The sequence below is a fragment of the Armigeres subalbatus genome, chromosome 2 (genome assembly GCF_024139115.2).
Source record: "Armigeres subalbatus isolate Guangzhou_Male chromosome 2, GZ_Asu_2, whole genome shotgun sequence".
NCBI classification, from domain to species: Eukaryota; Metazoa; Arthropoda; class Insecta; order Diptera; family Culicidae; genus Armigeres; species Armigeres subalbatus.
In genome coordinates, this window is record NC_085140.1 from 245,369,454 (window position 1) to 245,394,719 (window position 25,266).

Consider the following 25,266-nt stretch of genomic DNA (forward strand, 5'->3'; position numbering starts at 1 on the left):
TTGACCCCAAACTGTTGTCAAAAGCCGAAAGCAAATAATGCATCTTTGGTGAATTGGTTACTACTGCAATACGGTTATACGTACGTGAACTATACCTTCAATCGATTGGGAGAAATAAAGGTCCATCATCATTAAGAAACAAATTATTTCATCATAAAAACTGAAATCAAATTCTAAACATTCTGTAAAAGAGAGAGTGTTCTTTCGTCAACCACAATTTCCATATAATCAGAGCATCATGGCGCACGCGAGCAAGCATCTTTATGATGAACTTCAGCAATTCCCCTTCTAGTTAATAAATTACAGGAGAATTAATGAACTTATGAAAATTACGTCCTCCTTTAGATGCGTAAAGAGTGACTTTCTGTGTTTTGGGGTGGTATGAACGATGGTTTTGTAAAATAAAATTTAAAAACCGAAACTTTTTCAAATGCTTTTAGCTGGTTCGGTTTTTTTATTCAATTGTAGAAGAAGTTTTTGTAATGTGACCAGACGGCGTTTTACAAATTTATTTCAATTTATATAACCTTTCAAATATTTGTATAACTTTTTTGGGCCAAAATCTATGCGAAATGCACTTTTGGGAGATTAATTACCATCGTCTAGACATTTAAATGTTCACCTGCATTGCAGGCCACCGGACCAGCAAATGAGCACAGTAAAGCTTCATCTTTTTCTTACTTCTACTTGCTGTTCATTCAACAAGATACATAACCTTACTAAACGATGGCCAGCAAGTCGATTTTTTTAATAGTTAACGAGAGCGTGCTCAAAAGTTTCACGTTTTATAGGTATACGAGAATACACCATCTATCATTGTCACTAACATTTTCCATGTGTTGCCCGCTAGCTATAACCACAGACAAACAGACATAACACATTGAACATTTACTCATCAAATTCATCGTCGTTCAAACACTAATGACATCTGTTGATTTCAGTTAGTTGGGCAAATCACGAACCAGATGGCGGTAGTGAGCAAACGTCAAACTCGAGCAAAAAAGATGCGCGCGCCACGAGTGATCGATTGGCCAACTAATGATTATTTGAATTGACCAGTAAATCAGTGAACGATGGAAATTTGTCGAGTGTTATGTCTGTTTGTCTGTGCTATAACTAACTACCCTGTTCAGAGTTACGTAAGAAAGCAGGTTTTATGTTTTTTCATTTCACATACTCTCTTTTGCTTTTAATAACATCACTTTGGAAAGTTTTGCGAAAACTTGCACAATCTTAAACAACTTTTCTAGCTTCTAGCTGTAGGAATTATTTTATCTCTCAACTAGAGCAGCTTGACTAATGTACGTACCTATTTAAGTTCAATGACATAATTTGCTCATTCTTGCTCTGACAGCTGCTGGAATTTTTATGGCTGTGATTCTTTGAAGAAAATTCATCCGAATTTATTGTTCAGGAAAAGTGATGAAAGTGAAAGTGAAAGGTGAAAGATCGAGGCTGAGAAATATTAGCGGAGCGGAAATCTAGATGTAATGAATAAAGGGCTGACAGTTGTGTCATTCCACTCCTTGAGTAAAGCCGGGTGACACCGTCTTGAAATGGCCGGGTGGGCTAATGCCACAGCTGACTTCCGTCCCGTAAAACCGCGGCAGGCCATGGGGCACGCCGTCCTGATCCAGCCGTCTGGCTTAACCAACCAGATGGTAGCATGACCCAGCGTTTGGTCCTGTTGCCGAAACCGGTCAAGCCACCAGAAGACCCCTCAGCGTACATACCAATCTGTTCAATAGACACCGTAGGGAAGCTACTAGAGAAGTTGATCCAAAACAGGCTATCGCCGTACGTGGAAGAGGCAAGAATATTATCGAATGAGCAATTCGGCTTTAGGAGAGGACGGTCTACTCTGGGTGCCATCGAACCGGTGCGGTGGTTGACAATGCATAGGTCGCCATTGAATGCAAACGATGCGGTATACGTTACTGTGCAGTAATAACAATCGACGAGCGGAATACATTCAACAGTGCGTGCAGGATGGAAATCGCGAAGTCGTTGCTTCTACTGGGAGTACCGGTAGGGTTTGGATATAAATCCCCCCCTGATACAAAAATTTTAGAAGAAATTTTTTCTTTTGAAAAAAAAAGTTCAGAAGACCCCCCCATGCCAATTTTCTGGATACCCCACTGGCTTACAGTAACAGACTCGGCCCCGCGTATTCTGAGACGTTCAGGTGAAATGAGAAGACAAACGCAGACAGCCCATGCAGGGATTTTCCTTACCAGTTTTGTTGCCATTTTTTTTTGGGGGGAGAATGGCGATGCTGACACTTGGTCAGCCGTTCATCTGGTCGATCGAATCTGGTTCAGTGGGTACAAAAATAACGGCAGATGGTCAGCAGATAAAATAGTAGCAATCTCTACTTGTCGACTCGTTCTCCAGCATAGACATTTGCTACTTCAAGTCCAGTGCAAGATGCTTCTTGGATAATTTTTATGCATAGTTGTAGTATCGAGAAGTGTCCTAGATCGTGACATCATATGAACCGCTGCTTGTTTTTCAACCTTAGCTTTAACGATTGCCACGAAATGTTGAAGACCTTCTATCCGTTTTGCATCGAGAATCCTTACCGCTTCCCCTTGACAAAGCCTTCCAGGGAATGTTATTTCTCGTCGATGCGAAAATTACTCGGTACCATATTCTAGGGGTTGTAGGACAAAAGGTCGAAGGTCAAAAGGTCGAAATGACAAAAGGTCGAAGGGTCAAAAGGTCAAAAAATCTGAATCAAAAGGTCGAAAGGACAAAAGGTCGGAAGAACAAAAGGTCGAAAGGACAAAAGGTCGAAGGGTCAAAAGGACGAATGGCCAAAAGGTCGAAACAAAAATTCTGAGCCAAAAGGTCGAAGGACAAAAGGTCGAAGTTCAAAAGGTCGAAAGGACAAAAGGTTGAAAGGTCAAAAGGTCGAAAGGTCAAAAGATCGAAAGGTCAAAAGGTCGGAACAAAAAAATCTGAGCCAAAAGTCCGAGGGACAAAAAGTCGAAGGTTAAAAATCTGAAAAAACAAAAACAAAAAATTTGAGCCAAAAAGTCTAAGGACAAAAGGTTGAAAGGTCAAAAGGTCGAAACAAAAAATCTGAGCCAAGGTCCGAGGGACTAAAGGTCGAAGGTTAAAAGGTCGAAGGTCAAAAGGTCGAAAGGACAAAAGGTCGAAAGATCAAAAGGTCGAAACAAAAAATCTGAGTCAAAAGGTCGAAGGACAAAAGGTCGAAAGTAAAAAAGTCAAAGCACAAAAGGTCGAAAGACAAAAGGTCGAAAGAACAAAAGATAGAAATTGCGGTTGTTGGACAAAAGATCGAAGGCCAAAAAGTCGAAGATCAAAAACTCGAAGGTCGAAAAAATTAGGCAAAACGTCGAGTGTTAATCAACCATTCTTTTGCACATTTATGTTTTACCTGATTGCATTGTTGAATTTTGCCTTCTTCACGCAATGAGAAAACAGAACTGTGCAATAAAAATCCTATTCGACTAAATGCTGATGTCATATTAGAAATTTGGAGACAGTACTCGTCGATAGCAAATCCTTCCGCACGCGATGGCATATGAGCAAGTCAAACCACCTTCCTTTTGCCAGTGGAGATGTATCAGCTTCCACACTGATATTCTTCCCTCCCCCTTCATACGGGAGCTTGGCAGAAGGAAGGTCGTGTGATATGTGCCATCACAAATATTGCCCTCCGCTCGCTTTCAAATCGACTTCTATAAAAACATTCTTCGTGCCTGCCGTATCCTAACGGAACTATCAATTCTATACTTTCGCCTCTAATGCTATCATGAACATGTACGTCCAAGTTTGGATGATGATATTAGCATTTCCATATCATTATATTTTATTGTTGATTTTTTCCTTCTTTTAATCAAAAGCTTGTCATTCGAGTTTTGCACATTGGTATTTATTTGTGTTTAACCTTATTTTCATTGTTGATTCTTTCCTCAATTTTATTCAAACCTTTTCTTTTAAGTTTCGCATTTTTATACCGCAACTGAAATCCAAAAAACACTTGAAAATGGTTAAAGGACAAAAGGTCGAAGGTCAAAAGGTCGAAGGACAAATCGTCGAAGGTCAAAAGGTCGAAAGGACAAACGGTCGAAGGGTCAAAAGGTCGAAGGGACAAAAGGTCGAAACAAAAAATCAGAGCAAAAGGTCGAAGGTCAAAAGGTCGAAAGGACAAAAGGTCGAAGGTCAAAAGGTCGGTAAAAGGTAAAAGATCGGACAAAAGGTCGAAGGTCAAAAGGTAGCTTAACATACCATCTACTAATGACAGTAATTTTATTTTTATGTGCTCAAAAGATGATACGTTTTTGTTCACAAAATTTGTTTTTAAGTAATTATAATACATTTATTTTTGTTATTAGAAACCGTTATGTTGGGAGGGGTATGGAATTGCCAAATTTTGCGTTAGAGAAAATCCACTAGTTACGTAACGCAAAAATTGGGAATTTTAAAACCATCCCTCCCCTCCTATGTCTCAGCTGTTGTAAGAAACATCTAAAAATTATGAATGGTTCGTCACACTTCGCTCACGCCCTAAGCGTTACGTTATTTATGGACGCTCCCTTACATTATTTGTGAACGTTTGTGTTTCATTTTGCAATCAACTAGTAACCCTTTAACACCCAAGACCGCCTTCAGACGGGAAACTTTAACCTTTTTTTAAATTTTTAATTGTTCAGATTTCAAAATTGATTTTTTGGCCTGTTTTTCATTTACCCTTGTTATTTTTTCGACCCTGTTTTCCTTCGACCTTTAGTTATTTCAAACTTTTGCCCTTTCATTGTTTTTAGTTTCGACCTTTTTTTCCTTTCATTTTTTGACTTTCGACCTTTTGACCTTCGACTTTTTGACCTTTCGACATTTTATCCTTTCGACCTCTTGTTTTCGACTATTTATCCTTTCGACCTTTTGTCATTTCGACGTGTTTTTTTCCTTTTGACCTTTTGTCCTTTCCCCTTTTGTCTTTTTGACCTTTTGTCTCTTCGACCTTTGATCCTTTCGACCTTTTGTCCTTTCGTCCTTTTGTCCTTTCGATCTTTTGTCCTTTTGGCCTTTTGTCCTTTCGACCTTTTGTCCTCTCGACATTTTGTCCTTTCGACCTTTTGTCCTTTCGACCTGTTCCGTACGGAAGTATTTTATGACTCCTGGTAACGAAGATGCTGTCGATAGAACGCTGAGAAACGAAATCAAGCAAACCACCCATCGCCACCCACTGAACGAATGCAACATCAACACAAACTGCGATGATAGTCAGCATCAGTCATGTATATGACAGGAAACACTGTTGATGGTGCTAACCATCTGAATGAACATAGCCCGAATGAATGACATTTACTTGAGTGAACGTGAGTTACTCTTTCCAGGCAGTGCCGCCAAATCTTCTTGAATATTGCAGAACTTTCTATTTTCGAACATTCCAGATAATTCTAGTTCTTAAAATTTAAGTATAAATATTCAAGCTCGATGTATAACAGTTCAGTTATTTTTCTACCGTTGCGAATAAACCTTGTAGTGTGTAAATTAAGTGAATGTAAAAATAAAGTAGTGATTAAGTTAAAGTGAAATCTGATGGTGTTGAATCTTTTATTCCGAATCCCGAAATACAGTCCATCCAACCCAATCGGAGTTGGTCACGGCTATAGCGCCAACACGACCTTTTGTCCTTTCGACCTTTTGTCCTTCGAAAACAACTTCTCCAATCGTCTGCTAAGCTTGAGGAGGTGACTGGAACAAAAGTAAATGTGTTGAATAAAGGCTCCCCCAAACCTAAGCGATTTCATCGCCGCGACGGCGACAACTAGTCGCCGCGATTCTATCGTTGGGTCGCTGCAGGCAATACTCTATTTACGCTTCCATACCAGCGGCGACAGAATCGCTGTCGCCAAGCGATAGAATCGCGTCGCGACTGTCGTGTCGCGTGTGTTTGGGGGAACCTTAAAGCGTAATTGGTGCCAAATGAAATGGCAAATTTGGCGCTCTGGCTGTCCCATTTTGGCATGTCTCCTGTAGAGATGTCGTAAAATCCCGATTAATCGATTAGTTACTAATCGATTACTCTTGATTCTTGTCGATTATTGAATCGATTAATCATTGTATAGTAATCGATTCAAAATTAATCGATTATCACAACGATGAATCGATTAATCGAAATAATCAATTAATTTTCGACATCCTTATGATGTCGTAAAATTCTGATTAATCGATTAGTAACTAATCGATTACTCACGATTCCTCTCGATTATTGAATCGATTAATCGTTGGGTAATAATCGATTCAAAATTAATCGATTATCACAACGATGAATCGATTAATCGAAGTAATCGATTAATTTGCGACATCTCTAGTCTCCTGGTCTTCTGGATTATGTTATGTACATGGTTGAATACATATCCAAGCTTGAAGTTGCGCGAGCTCGAGCGGTTAGTTTTCTGGAAAACAGTCATCACAATTTGAAAAATAAAACACTTGAACGATTCTGATGTGACTTGCTAACTCCAAGTCCAAAATCCGACTCTCCTCTTTATTTACAAAAACGTTATTTATAACTACTTGGCTATTGTTTACAATTTTTCTCTAATTTTCAATAATGTTGAAGAATGTTGCATGCTACCTACATTTACTCTCATGTGACATTCTGCTCCGAGAGCATTCGTACTCTCTAAATAAACAATTATTTAATAATTGAGTCAGCTACTATTTCTAGGCCAGCTTATTCGCCAAGTTTTGCTTATACATACTTAAATATCCGTTGTTTTTTTCAACATCGGTTGCTATTTGATAAACATAAATGGACAGGTTCCAACCTGTCCAATCTTTCCTTTCGTTCGTTTATATGACATACTTTAAATATAGAAGAAAAATGATGATTATTGCATGGCGTTTAGGGTCGATTCAAAGTGACGAAAAAATCTAGCACAATGCAAATAATATTTTTCAACTTGTTTTGTCATTTCTCCATTATTAATTACGAAAACAAATGGAATATATCAAGTTTACGCTTAGAAAAAAATGGGCCTGAAGGGTTTATTGTGAAAATGCATTTAGTTTTTTGCTTGTATTACATCTTATTATGTGTGTTATCGTACCTAGTTTTTGTAGCTCTATTTTGCTACTTCTATACGGTCATCTTTCAATTGTTAGTATTAGCCATTATTCAGTTATAACTTGAACTATTTTCTATTAAATTAAAAAGCATCGATGAATGTGAATAGAATAAAAATGCAATGAACGTGAAAGGTAATATTACCCTTGCTGGGTTAATCAAGACTTCTGTGCACTGCTTTTCAGTACGCTGCAAAAAACTGAATGCTGATAGCAAATTATTCACTACAACACCTTTGGATCAAGCCCATTGCCATTTACAAGCTGGTCGGGGTTCTGCAAAACTGGACCAAACGCCTTTTGCACCGTTCCGTAATACTCTGTTCATGAAAAAGTCGAAAATGTATTATAATTTATTTATATATGTATTTGTTTAATATTCTCAATTGCTGAGTTGATTTGATAATAATTTGTGAAACTGCAACCGACACACAACCATTTATGCGAAAATTGAGTTATTTTTATTGACGCTTGGTGTGGTTTAGCAGAGCCCAGGCCTACTTTCCCTCGAATTTCAATTTTAATTAACACGTTCATCATGTTCCACAATCAGACTGCAATAAAAACTTTCCCTTTCGCACCAGCAAGTGCAGCAGCAGCCCCAGGAAAAAATTGATTCTGCTAGAAACGTTCCATAAAATTTTAATTAGCACTCCATCACGTTGAGTTTATTTCACTTGCACATGCCTTTTGGCCACCTCATTTGAAGGAGCCTTTCCAGTGCAACGAGGGGCTTTTCTGCTTTGCCAAATTTATTTGATAATGCTTCTGCATGAGATCTAGAGAATTAATATTGACACTGTCAGCTGTTTTCAAGGATTTTTAGCTACCGAATTATTCCAGTTAGTTTTGGTAACTGTCGAACTGGAGTCTATCTTCTTAACTATGAGAGTCACTATCTTTTGAGTTTTATTATTGTGAGAATCCGAATGCTGTATATGTGCCACTTGAATTAAAACTTCGAGTAGTAATACAACTTCCAGAAAATCTAGGAAGGAAAATGTGTGCATCTCCGAGTGTTTAACTATCAACTATAGCCTATTGTTGTTAGGACTCAATTATGGTTAACTTTACAGTCATTACATGATTTCGAGTTTCTTGTTCCGAAATTAAAAGCTGTTATGACATCGGTAAACCAGTTCACTTGAATATTCAAAATCCCAAAATGCATCAATGTGTATTGTATATAATTTTGTCCTAGTGAATAAAGAAACACTACGATATACAAAGGACGGCCTTTGTGTTAGTCAAAATACATATGAAGTGGCATTCGCTCAGAGGAATCAAATGGAACTATGGTAACTTTTAAAAGAAGACATTCCACTCGACAAATCCAAAATAATTTCATTTAAAAGTAGCAAAATATTTAGGCAATGATGCAGAATGTTATATTAGAAAGAAACAATGATTATTCTATGAAATCAAAAATTTGCATCCAATATTACACCATCAGAGAGCCATTAATTTAAGTGCTGCTTCCTATTTCCGGCAATTTATATCCATCCATTAGCGATGACTGCTTCCCGGCTTCGTTGCTGGGTAGATGCCAATTAGAAACTCATCAGCCTTATCACGCCTATTGGATGTTAATTATATCCATTTGAGATATATTTCACGCCGATCCTGCAGGACACGAAGTACCGAGCCCGGATGGTTGCTTCCATCACGACATCCGCCAAATCGGATCGAATCACTATAAGAAAGACCAATTTACTTCGCAAAACGGCTCATCACCATCGTTAATCATTTTGGGTTCTTTGCTATACGATAGAGTAATTACCAGCTTTTTGTGGAAATATAATTATCGAACAGTGATTAGTCAGAAACAGCATCAAATAATGAACTATTCTGACTTCTTGACTCTACGAGAATCTTCTATCTTATAGATAGTTGGACCACGCGGCAAACAAATAAAGGCGATTCGTAGAAAACCAATCTGCTCCTTTTTTCAACGACTTGGAAAGCGGAACAATCGCAAAGTTAAATTGCCACGAAAAAACAAAATACCCATTCTTCAGTCTTTCATTGAATAAATAGGAAAACTTTGAATGGTCTCTGTGATGTGATTTACTGTTCCTTTTGGTTGGAAAACCGTTTGTTTTTTCTATTGGCGAAGGCATCGTCCGTGTAGCGAAAGCAGTCAAACTGAAAAATAATGAAATTGAATCGCTGTTTAATAGACCATTTAAAGCAACTGGAGTGGCCTTTTAATGAAATGGTTACGGGAAATCAGTTTATCTCATTACATTCTTCTCCCCTCGAAAACATTCTAATGAGAATAATTGAAACATAAATTATGAATAACTGCTTTAAAGCTCCATTGCTCTTTCGTATATATTTGTGTTGGTATATTTTGGATCCTGATGGCGAACACAAACTGACGCCATGTATACGCCATCAAAACTCAGAATTTATTCATCTTCCAGTGTTACTGGCTTCCTCGCTATAAGCCAATACCCAAGCATCTATAATTCGGAACACAATTTTCTTCGTAACCTTTCGAAGCTACTAGGCTTGATTTCCAACGAGCTTTGCTAGCCGATTTTAAATTAGATACCAATATTATAGGAAAGTTATTTAATATGTCACTCGAAATGAAAAATTAAATGTGAGTGAATGTGATTTGATAGCCTACTGGTAGGGACACGGCAGGTATTTTCGTCTGTTCGTCATAGTCTCGAAAACCAACAAAAGAGACGATTTTTTTTGTAAAACTCATACGTACCAAATCGTAAGCTCAGGAGAAACGTTCTGCTATAGTGGAGTTTTAGCAAATGTACGTTGCTTTCGTTGGTTTTAGCCCCTAAGACGATAGACGGAAATACCTGCCGTGTCCCTACTACTTAGTTGTACACGACAATGAGAGGAAATTATTCCCAATTATGTGCGACGTACTGAAGCGCTGTTTCCTCAAATTGTCCCGAAATCAGTTCCTTACTTTCTTGACACTTGATGAACAATAGATCCTTGGTGAACCTACACCGAGTCCCACTCCACTGGAGTCAATACCGAAATCAGTCCCTTCAATGTGTGTATTCCCGGTACAATAGGTTCTGAAACAGGATGAAAGTATAAAAGTAGAGAACGGTTATTACTACATATGTACTTGACTGCATTCGTTGCATTCAACAACGCATATTCATCACATCGTGTGCGGTATGGCCATTGTTGTAGCAAGACAAGTTATAGTTTTCCGCTTACTCGTGTACTGTTGGGTTGTATAATGTCATGGTTGTAGGAACACTAGCAATATTATCGCCAGTATATTCGAAACACTAAACCAAGACTGATCTATATGTTTAGACTTAATATTCCTATGAGTTTATCTTGACTACTTTTCTTTCGTTTATACGAAGATTAACTTGTTTCAACTCCGTAGTCCAAACATAGATTAGGCAACAAAAAGGAATGTGAAGCGTTATGCCGCAGTATTACGGCAGTGAGAACAAATTCTCAGAGACTTATTAAGATATGGATTATATAAAAAAATGATGGGTTATGATCTGCAATGATGATTTTCATTCATCAGGCAATAGCAGTAATAGACCAGTGCATGATGACGTAGGTTGACAGTTCACAGAGCTTTTTCTCCGGGACTTAGCCTCCGGCTCAGCTTCCGATAAAATTATTTCGTCATTTTTTTCACATGTGGATGTCCTTTGCGATTGATTTCATGCTGAATGCAAAGAATAACACTAAAATATTCGGATCACAGCAATTTTAAACTCAAAATATGAATTTTAATTTTCCTTTCATCGATTTGTTTTCTAAGACCTTGTGAACAAGCTCTGTGAACTGTCAAAATGAGTGAGGTTAAGTTGGAGTTTGCTTTGGTCTACACTTTACCTCTATCTGAGTGCAGAACCAGTTGCGTTCGAAACCGTAACCGGAAACATGAGAACGCAAACGCACACGGTTGCGAGTTAATGATTGGTTGAAAGGAGAGAGAAAAAGATATTTTAGTTACTAAAGTAACTAAAATATCTTTTGAGAGAGACACTGAGTAGGAGAGCGCAGACAACACATTGCACAGTGGTTCGCTCTAGAACAAAGGATGGCCAAAACTTCAAAATGTCCCTAAAAGTAGGTTTTATGTTTGTATCATGGTATTTTAAGGCTTTTGGTCACATACAGACTTGATCATGGGCGTTGGAAGCATTGCTTTGGCAATATACAGCCGTTCTACGGCATCTCTGTGAATAGTAAATACTTTCATATTACTGCTAAATTTGGGTTTTGAAAACAGAACGTTTCGCAACAAAGACGATCTCACTCTCACATGCCATAAAACTAGTTGGTACTATTCCATTTAATTCCACCATTTGATTGTTATTTCACAGATACGTATTTCGACTCCAACAGTAACGCCATCTTCAGTGTTTCGTACTTGACTCAAGTGGTGGAATTAAATGGGGTAGTACTAACTCGTCTTATGACAAGTGAAGATATTCCACAAAAAAGCTCTAAATAGCTTTCTTATCAAAATAATTGCTTGTTAAATACAGGCTGTCCATGGGCTAAGACAAAGACAAAAGACGATCTTTTTTTTTGTTCACAACGTATTTAATAATATATTTTAAAAGGTCAGTAGACAGTGCTGCGGAATGCTGTTTCTTGACTAAAGTTACTGTTGTCGTAATAAATTTCATACAAACTTCAAACGGCTTGTGCTCTGTTCAATTACAATCAACTCTCAAAAATTTGAATGACTATTGAAATAGCAAATGTTATCGTTTAAACAAAGTCAAATATAGTAGTAGTGTGTGATTTGATTGTTGGAATCGCGATAGCTTTATTCATCTGTGATGCTTGCTCAAATAGTTGTTTCGGTTCAGCTTGTCAGTTCAAATACCAGTACCAGCATTGTCTATTGCTGACAAAAATAGTGTGCTACAGTTTAGCTCAAGCTCAAACATGTTGATTGCAAAGGGATAAACTATGCTTATATCCAACACTATGAGTTTTCATATGCTATAGAAAAGCTTTCAGGATATTTTGGAATAATAGACAAAAACAAAATTCCAACAACAAAATTCATGTGGAAAAAAACTAAAATTGGTAGAATCTCGGATGCCATGACCAAATTTTGGAAGTAAGACACTTCAATCTAATAATTAGAAAAAGGTATTTTAAGGTTCTTGTGAACAAAAAATACGCATTTGTAAGGTTTCAAATAGAAACAGACCAAAAAATACTAAGCACATTTCAAACTAAAACGTTAAAAAAGCAGCTTATCGCAACTTTTTGCAAAACAAAATAGTGATAAATAGAAAGTTATTGCTTTCAGCTTTGTAATGAGCATAGAATCATTATGGGCACTCATTTGCGCCTATACTTTTGGGGCTCTTCAATGTGAGTATTTTAAATAAATTCGTATATAAAATTAACTTAAGTTGAGTTCTGTCACCTATATTTGACATAGGCATACTATTTAAGACCCTGATAATGCAGTCTTGAAATAATATTGGGGTTAGCGATGTAATTAAAGCCGTACGATGCTGATCTAAACGCTTTATCAAACAGCGTTTTTGATTGGAAATCAACAATCATGTTCAATTAAAAACGATGTAACAAAGTCAAAACTCAACAGAACTTCTTCAAATTTTGAATTTGAACCTCATAAGTATTCTATAAAATGAGAAAAATATAAATTCGACCAAAATACGAATTTCAATTTTTGAAGTTTTGGCTGCCTTCGAACCATTGTGCATTGTGAGTCGCTCTAACCAAGCGTCATTCTGTAATCGAAGTTTGTAGAGAACAGTTGCAGGCACTCGTCGCGAAAAAAATCTTTCTGACCATTTTTAAGGTGGCACGGGAAGCACTAACAATCATCAAATCGTCATCATTTTCATCATTGAATGCTCAACTTTTTTCTACAACAAATATGATTTTGAAAAAGTATCACCGGCGTGTGCTTACTCGCAATCTACATGCTGATACATTTACAGTTACATCAAACAACAGTTACATCAAACATCAAACAACTGAAACCCGAAATACGCCGCTCCAAAGTTGCGAGGTGATAATGCTAGAAAGAGACGAAAGATAGGAAAAATAACACGGTGTTTAGTGCCTCCCCGAGTCACCTTAAACCACGAGGAAACAACATGTCGCAGTCGGGAGGTAAGAGTGAAATCAGCAGTGATTCAAACCGTTCGGGGCTGTCAGTTTGAATATGAATCTGAATCATGCACTTTCCCAGCAGTGGCTCAAGATTCATTTTTTATAACAGTCGAGATTCAAAAGCTTAAAACTGTTATACCGCTCAGTTCTATTTTCTGCAGATTTGAACCACGAATGAATCACGAGATTCAAATATTTTTCAATTGTTTTGGTGTATGAATGCGTCATTTTATTTACGGATCAATCCACTTTGCATTTACCGCACCTTGCTCAGCAGCAACATAATCATTTCATTTAATGGGAAAAAAATCAAACATGAATAGAACACTGCTGTGGAAGCCTGTGAGTTTGTTCTATTTTGGCTCATATTCAAACTACAACAGTATTCGAAAATTTGCACCAAAACTGAATCACTACTGATTTCACTCTAAGTATCTGGAAAAATAACTGAACTGTGGTAAAATTAAAATGGTTTGAAAAACAAAAGTTCGAAGGAAGTTTAGATTTACTCGTTTATTTGAGATTTTGAAAGTTTGATTTAACTGAATAAACGGAAAATGAAGGGTCGCGTAGACCGGAAGTAAATTTGCTAATTATGATTGAAATAAGACAAACTGATGCTCAAATTGATAATGGAAGAACAGTGCAAGTATTGATACAATGCAGGACGTAAAGGTACCGAAGATCGTAGTGTGCTGTGGTAGCTGATGGACGTGGAAAAAAACCTCCCGTCAAATCCGTATTCAAATCTCAAAAAAAAAAATTATTAAGCAAGCTAGAGGATATTCGATATTAGTCCGATATTTCTTGGCCAGTGTCACCGTCAGCAGAGGATCCTATGACATTTTTGTCAACTTTAACTAAGAACTCGGCATCGGCGATAGCAGCAGTTGGCAACCCGGAAGCAGTTCCCAGTCCTCCCACCGGATGCAGCCTTAGTGCAGCAACCAACAGCTCATCGTGGCACCAGCAGTGGCAGCTTCCGGTTACTACAACTTACCTGAGACATAGAAGAATCAATGAAATCGACATAATCTGGAGTTTAATTCTTGCACCGTGTATATGGATATACCTTGTGGAGCTCGTCAAGTTTATTTTTTATTTCATATTTGATTCGTTTTCAGAGAATGTACTTTTTATTCACTTTGTTTCCTTTTTTTTATTTTTTATAGGGTAAAACATGTAAAGAAAATGTGTTGGTATTATTTTGTTTGCATAAGCCATAATTCGAAGAACGCCATTAAACCTTTGCAAAATTTTACTTTTTCAAATTGTAAACTTGTAAACATACACGGTGGTGATGGCGTACATTGTAGTTTGTTTTTGCCGTGCTGTGTTAATTAGTATTAATTTCGTGTGAAATTGGTGAAGTGCCGCGGGAAAAGTTGTTTTAACGTGTGCCCATAAGTGGATAATATCAGGATAAGTAGGAGATAAATCATCTCCATAGCTTGTTACTGTTTAATTTGTGTTTTATTTCTCGCCACAGTGGCAATAAACGAAAGCCGAACAGGCTAATTCGTGGGCCAGCTGTGGTTGATTTTTTTAATTGTTTTTCGATCGTCTCTCTGTGTGTATTTGCATGCAGCGCGTCCACTGCTGTGTAAAGGCATAAGCAATGGAGTGCTACAAATGCAAAGTGGGGATAGCGATCAACGCGTTTCCCTTGCTCTGCTTCCAATGCGAGCGATATTGCCATGCGCACTGTAGCTCGGTGGATAACAAAGCAGCAGCAAGACTGATCACGGAGAACGTTAATGTGTTTTTCAAGTGTGACGAATGCCTGTCCAGCCTGCATTGCGGCGAGCAGAGTAAGTTGCTTCTGGATGCCAAAATGATGGAAGAAGGTATGAAGAATATTTCTTCTCTATCTGAATCTATCATTGACATTCGAAATCAACTTACTGCTCAGATTGGCATCGCGTTAAAGAACGGGATGGATGAAATTGTCCAAAATGTAAATGCTTCAATAAAAGGACTTGAATTATTGGTTAATAGTAAAATGGAATCTATGACTAGCTCATTTTTTTCAATTTAATGCGGATAAAGGTAAAATAGCTGCAATGAAAAAAACACAGGACACGTCAAGATTGGTTCATTCGGAATCATCTAGTGCGCGTAAATAACGGAAAATTAGTAATAAGGATGAAATTGTAGTTAATTCAAATGACGATGTTTTTGATGACGATGCTCCATTCGTTACGGTTGTCAGAAAAAGAAATAAAAAAAGTACTAGTAAAGTGCCTGAAATTGTGAAGCCAAAAGATCGTAAGACTCGTCCTGTCATTGTGGTTAAACCGAAGCAGTCAGATCAGAGTAGTGATGATACTCGAAAGTTTTGAATAACACCTTAGATCCAAAGATACACAAAATTAGTAACTTTAGGAACGGGAAAGATGGCTCCATTATTGTTGAGTGTGCAACTGGTTATAATATAGATGAAGTGAAAATGGCATGCAAAACGAATTGGGTGAAAACTATACTGCTGTTGTCCCAACATCGGTGCCAAGATTAAAAGTGTTGGGTATGAGCGATAAATATTCCTCCGATGACTTCATTGACTTTCTCAAAAGTCATAATGAAGACATCGCTATTAATGATGTGAAAGTAATTAATGTTTACGAAAATCCTCGCTTCAAATACAAGCAGTTCAATGCCGTGATTGAAGTAGATAAGGATACATATAGTTGTTTGTTGACCGCGAGAAAAGTAAATATAAGGTTTGATCGGTGCCTTGTTAAACCCAAGCGATTAATGTTTTGAGATGCTTCCAATGTGGAGAATTCGGGCACATGAGTACAGAATGTAAAACCACATTGCGTGCTCTAAGTGCAGCGATAGTCACAAAACTTCTGAGTGCACGTCAACTGTATTGAAATGCGTTAATTGTTTAAAAATGAACCGGGAGCGTAATATGAAGTTGGACGTCAATCATCCAGCATTTAGTACTGAGTGTAAGATCTACAAGAAATTGTTTGATCAAAAGAAAAGCGGCTTGCGTTTCAATGAATAGCAACCAAGTTCCAGTAGTAATGTGAACCAATTAGATGTTTTGTATTTGAATATTGCTGGTTTGTCTACAAACTACGTAGCTCTACGTACGATTGTAGAAGAAAACGTCCATTTTGGTCTTATTAGCAGAAACACATATTGTAGAGTATGAAGCATTCGATCAGTACAGCATTCCAGGATATAAAGTCGCTGCTTGTTTATCACATTCAAGACACACTGGCGGAGTTGCTATTTATGTCAAGGAATCGGTTCACTTCATGCTTCAATTGAACGAGGCTTGTGAAGGAAATTGGTTCTTGGGCATTACAGTTGTACGTGGCATGAAGAATGGTAATTATGGTGTTTTATATCATTCGCCAAGTTCAAGTGACCAGCGTTTTATTGAAATTTTAGAGAACTGGTTTGAAATGTTTGTCGATTTAAGTAAACTAAATGTAATAGCTGGTGATTTTAATATCAATTGGTGTGACGACAATTCGAATCATTTGAAGCGTCTGACTGAGTTTTATAATTTGAAACAAAAGGTTGTGGATTACACGCGAATTTCCCGACACAGTAGAACTATAATTGATCATGTTTATTCTAATGTTGACTCTGTAAACTCAGTTACAGATACTTGTTTGAAAGTAACCGATCATGAAACTTTAGTGATAAATGTAGAAACTATTAATAGACTTGATGATTTTGTTAAATTAAAGTGTTGGAGGAAATATTCGAAACAAGCTGTTTCGAATCTTGTTGCGAGAAACGAGGATTTTCAAGTTATTTCCGGGAACTTAGATCAGAAAGCAGCTGTTCTAACGAACGTTCTGAAATCGAGTACCAATAAGTTAATTGAAGAAAAATTTGTATCTTTGAATAACTCGAACAGCTGGTACAATTTAGACCTGTTGCGTCTCAAACGCAAAAGAGATAAACTGTACAAGAGATTTTTGCGAAGACGTAGTCATAATAATTGGAATAGGTACAAGATCGCGCGGAACACATATTCACAATCGTTGAAAACAACGCGTTGTGAATATATTCAGAGGAAAATTGATCAGCATCAGAATAACAGCAGGGAGTTATGGAAAATTTTAAAATCTTTGTTAAAACCCAATTGTTCCAAGCCGCGGTCCATAGCTTTCAATGGCACAATAGAACAGTCGGAACAAACAATTGCTTGTAATTTCAATAGATATTTCATCGATAGTGTTTTATCAATCAATCAATCTATTGATTTGGTTGATGAACCCGATGAAATTAAACAGCCGGTTAATAGTAGATGTAGGTTCGAGTGTTTTCGCCCAATTACAATTGATGAACTTAAAAACATATGCTTTTCATTAGGTAAAACGGCTGGAGTTGATAACGTTAACGCTAGAGTTCTACAAGATTGTTTTCATGTCATTGGACACAAACTGCTAAACCTCATAAATGAATCACTGAGAACCGGGTACGTGCCGCAGGTATGGAAGGAATTTCTTGTGATTCCTATTCAAAAAGTTGCTGGAACGATTAAAGCCGAAGAGTTTCGTCCCATCAACATGTTGCACACATTAGAAAAAATATTAGAACTTGTTGTCAAAGGCCAGTTAGTTACATATTTGAATAGTAATAACTTGCTAATACAAGAACAATCGGGATATCGAGAAGGACATTCTTGTGAAACCGCATTGAACTTGGTGTTAGCCAAATGGAAAGAGAACATGGAGCGTGAAGATACTATCATTGCTGTATTTTTGGATCTTAAACGCGCATTTGAGACAATTTCTAGGCCCTTATTGTTGGAAAAAATAAAGCGCTTTGGAATTTCGGGTTCTGCATATGAATGGTTTAGAAGCTATTTGTCTGACAGAACTCAAAAGACTGCTTTTAATGATTGTGTTTCAAATCCTATGGAAAATAATCTTGGTGTTCCACAAGGAAGTGTATTAGGGCCCGTTTTATTTATTATGTATATTAATGACATGGGACGGGTTTTACGATTTTGTAATATAAATCTATTCGCGGATGACACCGTATTATTCATTGCAGCTAGAACTATCGAAGATGCAGTTTCACGCTTGAATACAGATTTGCGTTCTTTAAGTAGATGGTTGAAGTACAAACAGTTGAAATTGAATGTAAGCAAAACTAAATACATGGTAATTTCAAGCGAAATCGAGTCATTGGTAATGTTTCCGTTCAAATTGATGATGAAACACTTGATCGCGTTCGGGAAATTAAATATCTTGGCGTGATTATTGATGATAAATTGAAATTTGATTCTCATATCAACAATGTCATCAAGAAAATAGCCAAGAAGTATGGAATTTTATGTCGATTAAAAAACGAATTAACTGTTGCGAGTAAAATACAGTTGTACAAGTCAATCATCTCTCCTCACTTGGACTTTTGTGCTTCCATTTTATTTCTCGCTAATGAAACACAAATATCGAGGTTACAGCGTTTGCAGAATAAAGTAATGCGTTTGATTTTAAGATGCAATAGATTCACTTCCTCCTCCTTTTTGTTGGACGCTTTACAATGGTTATCAGTGAAGCAGAGAATTGTTTATTTGACTATGGTGTTCATCTTTAAAATAATAAATAGATTGCTGCCACGATATTTGTGTAATCGAATTGAAAGAGGAAGTGACATTCATGGATATAATACTAGAAACGCGGAAGAAATAAGAACACCTTATTTTTTGCATGGTGCTTCACAAAATTCATTGTTTTATAAAGGAATAAATGTTTTCAATTCGATGCCTGCACACATCAAGCGAGCAAGTACACTATCACAGTTCAAGAGACTTTGCATTTCACACGTGAAAGCTGTTTTTTAAACAGCTATTTATTTAAGTTTTTATTATTGACTAATTGTGTATCTTGACGAAGTTTGTGATAACGGATATTTTTGTTTGGACGAATGTAAATGATTTGTTATTTCATTAGGGCGCTTATAGACTATATTGTTCGCCTCGATGATGATGATGGTATTTTATTTGTTGATGTGTTTTAACTTTTATTCTTTATGTGTAGTCTACGAAAGTTTGAGAATCGCGCGCGTAATACAGGTATAAATAACTTTTGTATTTATCACTACAATTTGAAATATTTGAAACTGTTTGAAAGATACTACAGAAAAGTAGGAAGCTCTCAGATAGAACGCGATTTTCTCGAAACTTTTGGTATCTACGGAGAGGTAACACAAGTTTTGAATGTTGTCGAGCTTTGTACAGTAAATTGATTGGTACTAGCGAGAATGGTTTGAGTACGCGCTTCCTGACGAAACTTTTGGCATCATGCGAGAGGTATCACAAGTTTTGTATTTGTATCGGACTCGCTGTATCACTGATGATGCTTGCGAACATCTGCAGTAGAACTCAACGGTTCTTTTTACTTATTTATATTTTTTGCTGGAAAGCGATGATAATTTGTATTGTTGTTTATATCTGTGAAAATAATCGGATCGTTTATTGTTTTGCAAAATCTGATTAAATTGATCACAATTAAATATCTTAAAGATAAATCGTCTAGCTCAAACCTTTGTAGGGGTATGTGGCGGGACCATCATCATCATCATCACCGCCGCAAACTCGTATTCGTACCATGTTATATTCACATGGTTTATTTGATGTATCTGTTTTTTTTCCTTATTTTAATAACTCCATAGCATTGTTAAGGCGAAGGACTTTAGGACATCATAATAATTTAAAATTAAAAACAAATGTTGGCCTAACAAAAAAAAGTAGGTTGAATATCTAGAAACCATTCGCAAGTATATGCTTTGATTTTTTTATTGAAATGTTTTCAGGCATTTCCTAATTACTTTCGTATTAAATTCATTTGCTTTTTGAAAGCCCTCTCTTGAGAGCTGTCGGTCACTGGTGAACGTTCAGATCCAGGTGTCTTAATTAAGTAGCACACAATATGCTTGCTTTTCAATTTAATGGAAATGCACATACAAAAGTGTGCCGTGCTATACCCTTATTTCAATCAGCGCTTAATTACGATCACGCATAACATAATAATAATAATTAATAATTAATATACATATATCTGAGAGTAACAGACAATTGATATATTACGAGGTGAACCGGTCCAGGGCCGAAAACCTCATTAATAAAGATAATAATAATAATAACAATTGATATATATTCATAATTTAGATTTAGATTTTTGAGATTAATATTCTTGGATTTCCAAAAGTCTATATGTGATGGATGAAAAGAAGATTTTCCAAATGTTGAAAGCCTGATACTGAATAATTTGAAACACGTTGTAGAATTTTAGGATTTTAGTAATTTTAGATTTCAAATAAATGAAAATTGTTTACCTTTTGAAAAAATGAATGCATCGGAGCCTTTATAATTACACTACAATGGATTCTTATTAATGAATCTGATGTAAATATTTTAATTCAATGGCATTGCCATAACATCTTTAAAAAAACTTGTTGGATTTAATGTTTTCATAGTTGTAAAAATACCTATAATTGATACTTTTAACTCGTCATGGTTCATACGTGGTTTTGCTGAAGAGAAATTTCAAGTAAATCAAACATATAAATTTAAAGTTTACGATACGATACAGCTATAAAGGCCTCATTCGCATGCAAACTTGCCTGCGATATTTATGATTTGCATCTTTTTTCTTCTCGTAAGCTATAATGTTTTATTTTCCATTATTTTTCTCTAATTCAATCATTTTTTTTTCTGTAAACACAATGTTTATATTTTATATTTGAAATATTATTATTTATTATTTATTCAGACTAAGGCCGAAGTGGCCTGTGCGGTATATAAGAGTCTCCTCCATTCGGCTCGGTCCATGGCTACACGTCGCCAACCACGCAGTCTACGGAGGGTCCGCAAGTCATCTTCCACCTGATCGATCCACCTTGCCCGCTGCGCACCTCGCCTTCTTGTGCCCGTCAGATCGTTGTCGAGAACCATTTTCACCGGGTTACTGTCCGACATTCTGGCTACGTGCCCGGCCCATCGCAGTCGTCCGATTTTCGCGGTGTGAACGATGGATGGTTCTCCCAACAGCTGATGCAATTCGTGGTTCATTCGCCTCCTCCACGTACCGTCCGCCATCTGCACCCCACCATAGATGGTACGCAGCACTTTCCTTTCGAAAACTCCAAGTGCGCGTTGGTCCTCCACGAGCATCGTCCAGGTCTCGTGTCCGTAGAGGACTACCGGTCTAATGAGCGTTTTGTAGATTGTCAGTTTGGTACGGCGGCGAACTCTATTCGATCGGAGCGTCTTGCGGAGTCCAAAGTACGTACGATTTCCAGCCACTATGCGTCTCCGAATTTCTCTGCTGGTGTCATTTTCGGCAGTCACCAGTGAGCCCAAGTACACAAATTCTTCTACCACCTCGATTTCGTCACCACCGATGCAAACTCGCGGTGGGTGGCTCACATTGTCTTCTCTTGAACCTCTTCCTATCATGTACTTCGTCTTCGACGTGTTGATGACTAGTCCGATCCGCTTAGCTTCCCTCTTCAGTCTGATGTAGGCTTCCTCCATCTTCTCAAAGTTACGTGCCATAATATCTATGTCGTCGGCGAAACCAAATAGCTGGACGGACTTATTGAAAATTGTACCACTCGTGTTAATCCCTGCTCTTCGTATTACCCCTTCCAAAGCGATGTTGAATAGCAAACACGAAAGACCATCACCTTGCCGTAACCCTCTGCGGGTTTCGAAGGGACTCGAGAATGCCCCTGAAACTCGAACTACGCACATCACCCGATCCATCGTCGCCTTGATCAACCGTATCAGTTTATCCGGAAAACCGTGTTCGTGCATTAGCTGCCATAGCTGGTCCCGATCGATTGTATCATATGCAGCTTTGAAGTCGATGAATAGATGATGTGTGGGCACGTTGTATTCGCAGCATTTCTGGAATACTTGGCGAATGGCGAACACCTGGTCCGTGGTGGAGCGTTCGCCCATAAAACCCGCCTGGTACTGCCCCACGAACTCCCTTGCAGTTGGTGCTAGTCGACGGCATAAAATTTGGGAGAGTACCTTGTAGGCGGCGTTCAGCAATGTGATTGCGCTGTAGTTGCTACAATCCAGCTTATCGCCTTTTTTGTAGATGGGACACCTTCCATCCACTCCTGCGGCAAAAATTCCTTCTCCCAAATCTTGGTAATGACCCAGTGCAGCGCTCTAGCCAGTGCCTCACCACCGTATTTAAATAGCTCTCCTGGTAGTTGGTCAACCCCAGGATTTGTTGTTCTTCAACCGGCCAATCTCCTCCTGGATTTCCTGGAGATCCGGAGCCGGGAAGATTATGTCCTGCGCGCGTTCTCCCAGGTCCATCACCATACCGCCATCTTCGTCTGCCACATCGCCATTCAGGTGTTCTTCGTAGTGCTGCCGCCACCTTTGGATCACCTCACGCTCGTTCGTAAGAAGGTTCCCGTTTATGTCCTTACACATATCAGGCTGTGGCACGTGGCCCTTACGTGAACGGTTTAACTTCTCATAGAACTTTCGTGTGTTATTAGCGCGGTACAGTTGCTCCGTTTCTTCACGGTCTCGATCTTCCTGCTGGCGCTTTTTCCTCCGGAAAATCGAGTTTTGTCTGTTCCGCGCCTGTTTATATCGTGCCTCGTTCGCCCTCGTGCGGTGTTGCAGCAATCTCGCCCATGCTGCATTCTTCTCTTCCACTAACTGCTCACATTCGCCGTCATACCAGTCGTTTCTCTGATCCGGGGCACCGTGCCAAGTGCAGCGGTTGCGGTGCTACCAATGGCGGATCGAATATCTCTCCAGCCATCTTCAAGAGACGCTGCGCCTAGCTGCTCTTCCGTTGGGAGTGCCACTTCCAGCTGCTGCGCGTATTCTTGGGCTAGTCTACCGTCTCGTAGCCGCCCGATATTAAGCCGCGGCGTCCGACTTCGACGCGTGTTGTACACCGTCGAGAGCTTTGAGCGCAGGCATACTGCAACGAGGTAGTGGTCGGATTCAATATTCGCACTGCGGTAAGTGCGGACGTTTGTGATGTCGGAGAAGAATTTACCGTCGATTAGAACGTGGTCGATTTGGTTTTCCGTTTCTTGGTTAGGTGATTTCCATGTGGCTTTGTGGATATTTTTGCGGGGAAAGAAGGTGCTTCGGACTACCATTCCACGGGAGGCTGCGAAGTTTATGCATCGTTGGCCGTTGTCATTCGATACGGTGCGTAGACTATCCGGTCCGATGGCCGGTCTCTACATTTTCTCGCTTCCTACCTGTGCGTTCATGTCACCGATGACGATTTTAACGTCCCGCAGTGGGCATCCATCGTATGTCTGCTCCATCTGTGCGTAGAACGCTTCTTTCTCGTCGTCGGGTCTCCCTTCGTGTGGGCAGTGCACGTTGATGATGCTATAGTTGAAGAAACGGCCTTTAATCCTCAGCTTGCACATCCTTGCGTTGATTGGCTGCCACCCAATCACGCGTTGGCGCATCTTACCCAGCACTATGAAGCCGGTTCCCAGCTCGTTGGTGGTGCCACAGCTTTGGTAGAAGGTAGCCGCTCGATGCCCGCTTTTCCACACTTTCTGTCCTGTCCAGCAAATCTCCTGCAGCGCCACGACGTCGAAGTTGCGGGGATGTAATTCATCGTAGATCATCCTGTCGCAACCTGCGAAACCTAGCGACTTGCAATTCCATGTTCCAAGCTTCCAATCGTGATCCTGTATTCGTCGCCTAGGTCTTTGCCGATTATATCGAGTCGCATTATCTCTTATATTGTTCGTAACGATTGGTTTTCTAGGCGGCTTATTGAGCCTGCGCAAACCTCCTGTCTCGTCGGAGGGCCGTTATTTGAAATATACTGGGAGTATAATTCTGATTCCAGATGTAAAGCAATTATTATTTAGAGATGAGCCAACCCAGGGCTGGAAATCTCTTTAATATGGATAGTGATAATAATAAAGATAATAATAATTACTATTCCTAAAAGAAATCATTTTAGAATTTTCAAATGTTGGATTATTTTTAAAATGAACTGGAAATTCTGGCATACTTGATGCGTCTTAACTGTATGGTAAACTTTGAAAGTAGAACGATTCAGAAAATTTCGTACAGTCGCTGATAAAAATGAATCTTCATTTATTTGTAGCAAGCATTATTCAATTCTTACCCAAGAGTGACTTTATGTGAACGCATATGGCTGAGCTGGATCTATTTGACTGCATCAGCGACAAACGACGAACCCAACAAATACTTTCGTGGCTGCCAAATCTGCCGCAATTGGGAATTGCAATAACGGTTCCATGTAGAAGCAAAGGAGGATGAGAAATGGATATTAGTGGTCCTTCCAAATTGAAGAAATGGACAGCTAAATGAAGAACTTTGACGAATGTGGACAAATTTAATTGGTGAGCACGTTCCAGTACTTTTTCTTTATTTCTATCATTGATTCATCGATTGGTAATTTCATAAAATTTAACACTAAATATGTACAGGGTATCGTTTGCTGCTATTGCCGCGGATATTGTGGGAATCCCAGATATCCGGTTCACGCTTTAGTAAGTAGCTGTGGCTCTTCTCGACCTCCTACTCCCTGAGTAGTTAGTACGAATAAGGGCGTCCTTGTGAAGTTTTGCTGTACCTGTTATGAGCCTCTAGTACATCCCATCCCCCGCACTACCTGAGAGATTCATTTCAAGAATTACATTTCGTGCTTCACATGTGCATCCTTTTTATAATACTAGTCTTCGTAACAAAAAGGGCACCATTACGGAGCATGAAATCTGATCAAATTATTCGTATTACTACTTGACCAACGCCCCCAGATGGGTGAGGGATAAAAGATGACTCACACACACACTATGCAGGACGTAAAGGTACCTGCTCAAAAAAAAAGAGAGAAACAAAATGGCTTCATTTATTTCAATACATGACGTGTGAATACCTGTTTTAAAATGGCTTCATCATGGCTAGAGCAGAACGAGTGAGAAATGTCGACCTTGTATGTGTTGCGGATTGTAAAAAATGCATTTTCAATTATTTTGATCATTATTCAAAATATGGTTTCCTAAAACTATATA